Source organism: Carcharhinus amblyrhynchos, chromosome 9 (assembly GCF_965287045.1).
Source record: "Carcharhinus amblyrhynchos chromosome 9, sCarAmb.v2.hapA, whole genome shotgun sequence".
NCBI lineage: Eukaryota > Metazoa > Chordata > Chondrichthyes > Carcharhiniformes > Carcharhinidae > Carcharhinus > Carcharhinus amblyrhynchos.
The window spans coordinates 30,102,573-30,108,037 of NC_137332.1; positions in this window are offsets into that span (position 1 = coordinate 30,102,573).

The window sequence follows — 5,465 nt, forward strand, 5'->3', positions numbered from 1 at the left end:
CCATTGAAAAAGCTCTGTTCAGCTTTATTGATTACATGTGATTGAACTTTGTATTGCTATATTTTTCCAAAACATTGTTTCATCCCATTCCTTCCAACCCTCCACTGTTTGTTTCAGAACATTTTCCATTCAGGGAAGGTAGTGTGATGGTTTGTGTTATATTTTTTAAAGTTTTTTTTAGTTTATTTATTAGTGTCACAAGTAGGCTTACATTAACAGTGCAATGAAGTTACTGTGAAAATCCCCTAGTCACCACACTCTGGCACCTGTTCGGGTACACTGAGGGAGAATTTAGCATGGCTGATGCACCTAACCAGAACGTCTTTTGGACGGTGGGAGTAAACTGGAGCACCCGGAGGAAATCCCCACAGATACAGGGAGAATATGAGACACCACACAGACAGTGAGTCAAGCTGGGACATGAACCTGGGTCCCTGGCACTGTGAGGCAGCAGTGCTAATCACAGTGCCACAATATTTGATACTACTGTTCATTTTCATTCAGCTCTCTGAGGTCACTGTTTATTGGAGTTTGCACATTCTCCTCGTGTCTGCATGGGTTTCCTCCAGATGCTCCAGTTTCCTCCCACACTCCAAAGATGTGCAGGTTAGGTTGATTGGACATGGAAATTGCCCCTCTGTGTGTGTGTCTCTTAGGGGACTCGCAGGGCTAATATGTGAGGTAACTGGGAAAGGGACTGGGTGGGGTGTTGTTGGGTGTATGCTCGATGGGTCAAAAAGCCTCTTTCTGCACTGTAGGGATTCAGTGGATTTCTATGAAAATGCTGCTCTGCCAGATAACCTATGTCTGACATGCAAAACTTAGATCAAAATTTGAAGTAGTTGTCGCGGTCTTGTTTTTGTCCATTTGCATCTTGGTTTTTGCACTTGTACCTTAAATCAAAATATTTATCTCTTTTCCATTTTAAAAATGCCTCACAATGGTCAACTTTCCAACAAAATGAAAGGGGGTAAATTTCAGCTTTGTGGGAGCAGTAGCAGATGAGCAACAATACAGCTCATCTGATTTTTTTCCATGCTTTTGAAGTTTGCTGATCTGCTACTGCCTGATTTGAGTCCCCGCCAGAAGTGAATTTCACCACATGGGGTCCAAGTTAGACAGTCTGCCTATATCATAAAAAACAAGCGTTACCAACTTTGAAGTTCACACACATCAAAGCTTGCCGGAGACTACTGGAGGCAGCATATTACTAAATGAATACTTTTCTGCTTTAACTCCATGCATCTCTTATTGGACATCTGTAAACCAAATGTGGAATTTGAATAGATTTATGAATCCTAGATTCCATAACAGGTACAGTGCCAGTCAACCTTTTGAATGATGGAAGGAATGTTTATTATTTTGTACACATTCCCCCAATGTCTCTGAGCCTTACAACATATTAATGTGATTTACAACTTTGTTCCAGCTTTGAGTGACAGTTTTTCAGAATTTCAACTCTTCAACTAGAGATATGTAATTGTAAAATGTAAATGTGGGTTTGGAATTCTGTGGGATAACTTGCCTTCCCTCGACTCCCCAAAGCCTGCCTGCCGTCTCGGGGTACAAGGCAGAACTGTGCTGGAGTATTGTCGACTTTGCTGGCATGAGTCTAGCTCCAGTAACATTCAAGAACCTTGACAGCATTCAGGACAAAGCAACCACTTAGTCAGCATCTTTTTCACCAACACAGTGGCAGCAGTACATAGCATCTATGAGATGTACTGTATCAATTCACTAAGGCTCCTTTCAAGCTCACAACCTCCAACATCGAGAAGGACAAGGGCAACAGATGCATAGGAACACCATGACCTGCAAGTTTTTTTCCAAAGATGCACACTTTCCTGACTTTGGAATTAGATTGCCATTCCTTCACTGTTGCTGGTTCAAAAACATGAAGCTCCCTGCCTAACAGCACTTGTGGGTGTACCAACACTAGATGGACTCAAGCCATTCAAGAACGCAATTACATTGCATTTTGATCCCAGTTACCCCCTTCCTCAGGATAATTAGGGATGGACAACAAATGTTGGCCTTTCCAGCGACTCTCATCCCAAAGAAAAGAACTTTTAAAAAGGCAGAATTTTATGTGAAAAACGTTGCTGCTTTGAAACCAGATTTTGATGCCTCTGATCAATGCTATTGCAAATTATTTTGTCATAATATCTAAATTAAACAACTTCAAGATCCAACATCTTAGTGAAGAAGCTGCTCCTAATTAGGAACAATGCCATTCTGCAAATTTCCTATTTTGGTGATGACATTGATTAAATCAAGTGTTACCCATTTCTGGTTGAGAAAATTTGTGTTTGAAACTTCTAATCTAGGTAATTGGTTTCGGTATAAAAATATTGCTCAATATTTGGATTTACGTGAACTCTGGTAATCGTCATGAGATCCATATGGAAGTTTGAAATATATTACCATGAATATTGGCTGAATTTGAGAGGTAAATTTAATTAGTGAAACTTTATTTCTATGTGGTATTGATTAAAAAGTAGTTGGATTAAGATCTTTGGCAGAAAAATCTCCACTGGTTTTGTATAACCTTTCCACTCAAGCGAGTTCTATGATGTTGCAAACAGCTAGATTTTGTTGAATTCTGTTCTTTTTACCTATTATTTGATTTCAGTAACTTAAAAATACAATGTATAATGGATATGTGCATCAAAGTGATTATTTTATGTACAGTTAATATTTTAAAGTTTTGTTTTGTGGCAATCTGATTATTGCAACATTATCAAGAATCTGCTCCTGGGCAATTTGAAGTGTTGCACTTATTCCATTGAATTATTCCAGACTAATTTGTCTTCATTCTTCCTACCCAAAGACATACTTAACTCTTTCTAAAGAAATGCTGAACTGACCTTGTGTCATTTTCCTAAATTGAGTGGATAGAAACATTTGCAACGATTGCTGATACAGTTTTTTTTACAGTCATTACTTGCAAAGCATATCTGTCCTTCTGCATGTGCATAATCTAAAGCAAACGTGTGCCTAGCTTCTGGTGAGCCAACTGCAGAGCCAACAAGAAATGGGGTGGCTGAAGCATGTTTCCCTTGAGCCCGCAGTGTATGGAATCTGAAGCTGCTTGCTACCTGTCTTGCCTTGGAGCCTGAAACTGATTTGATTTGATTTATTGTTGTCACATGTACTAGGATACAGTGAAAAGCATTGTTTCTTGCATGCTGTACAGATAAAATGTATTGTTCATAGAGAAGGAAAAGAGAGGGTGCAGAATACAGTGCTACAACTGAAACATGTGGAGTCTGGAGCCTGATGTTACTGTGGTTGTGCTGATGTTGCTTGCTCCTTATGTTCCCAGCTGCTATTGAATATATCCCTGGAGATTTTAACATGGATTTTAAGTGTGGCTTCTCCCACACTTCCACCATTTTTTGCCCAACATACCCATCCTTGTGTCGTACCACCACCCTATGCCAATTGGAAAGCGAAAAGACGCATTAACCAATTAGATGATGTTTGACAGTTACCTAAAGAGTCTCCCCCCACTCCCCCAAATAAAATGTTTTTAATCTCACATTCCGTTTTCTCCAGAGTTGCATGCGCCAGTGCCTTGGAGACTGGTCTTCAATTCCTGGGCAATCTGGGCCAATCTTGGAGGATTGGCAATCCTATTTGCTGCTTGAATCTTGGTACCTTTAGCTGTGCTTTGCTTTGTAATTCACCTTTAATATCAATTTGTAGTGTTGTAGACTGCTGCTTTAATGATTATCCTCTGTCGTAATTTGTAGCGCTGCTGGAAATTAATCTGCTTTAATGGAGGTAGTATTTTGTGAGTTCACAGTAGCTGTATGTTAACCTTAATAGTAATTAATAGTAGCTTTGTTAGAAATCAATCTTTGTGTTTAAATATGGATTGATTGCTACTTTAATCAGACTTGAATTTTGCAGGTTCATAATCCCTGGTAGCTGCCAGCACTGTCGGTGAATTGTTTGCCTGCAATTTGTAGTGCTATCCATGAGCTGGTTGTAGATTGATCTCTGCTTTAATCACAGTTGTGATTCATAGCTTCCTAATAGTTGCACCTTGATCTTAATGGCACTTTGTAGTGCAGTATCACCATGGACTGCATTAATCACGACAGGAAGACTACTGCTTGTTCTATGTGGCCTCAGATTTTTCTATACAGCACTCGTCCTTGTGTGCGTAGTATATTAAACCAATTCATCTCGGGGAACTTTTCATGTTCCCATGAATTGATACTGTCCTTACTGTCTGAACATTTCTGAGTATAATTCACCTATATATTGTCTCTTGTGTTCTGTACACTTGCTGTGTTTTTTTACAAAACTGTTGGTGTATTTATTTTTGTGTTGTGCTTCATCTTTTCCTTCACATACCTTGTCCGTGTTCATAAATCTGGAGCACCTTTAGGGAGGCTCAAATTCTCCCCATTGTTTATCGTACAATGAGATTCCCAAATCATTATTGTTTTTCAAACAGAGACATCTCGATGCTTGTTGTCCTGCTGCAGGCTCTTGGTTGTCCTCCCTGTGATTTTGCCAGTGTTTCCATTTCATTCTGAATGCTTTCTGGGGAAATTGTGTTTTTGTTCTTTCAGGTGCAGAGATCTCAGGCAATTTTCTTCCTTCATCTATCTATTTGCCGAGTTTGCAGCAAGATTTGCCACTGGGCAAGTGGAGGCCCTTGAACTATGCGATCCACAAGGTGCAGGTTTCCTGACCATTTGTACTTGTGTACAGGAAGAGTTGCTTGCATAGTTTGTGGCATAGAATCCCTACAGTGCAGAAGGAGGCCATTCAGACCATTGAGTCTGCATCAGCTCCCTGACAGAACATCTTACCCAGGCCCTATCTCCATAACCCTACACATTTACCATGGATAACCCATCTAACCTACACATCCTGGGACATTATGGGATAATTTAGCATGGCCAATCCAATCCTAACCTGCACATCTTTGGTGTCCTTTCCTTATTCCTTTTGAGGAAGACTTTAAATTTGAAATGTTTATGTAGATGCAGGGAGGATATTCCCAGTGGTGGGGGAGTCCAGAACTGGGGTTACAATCTGAGGATTCAGGGTGGACCATTTAGCACGGAGGTGAGGAGACATTCCTTCACCCAAAGGGTGGTGAACTTGTGCAATTCATTACCATAGGAAGTAGTTGATGCTAAAACATTGAATGTATTCAAGAGGGTGCTGGATCTAGCATTTGGGTGATTGGGATCAAAGGGGAAAAAGCAGGATTAGGCCATTGAGTTGGATGATCGTAATGAATAGGAGAGCAGGCTCGAAGGGATAATGGCCTCCTCCTCCTATCTTCTACGTTTCTGTGTTATTTTGAGACTCTACAAGAAACCCTCTGCCCCAGAGAGAAAACATTTTGGAGTCCTGCTCTACAGGCACTGCATGTATTCCGAGCATTGAAACAGTGTTTGGTGGTCATTATCTCCACTTCAATTTCTTTGCGTGTGTTT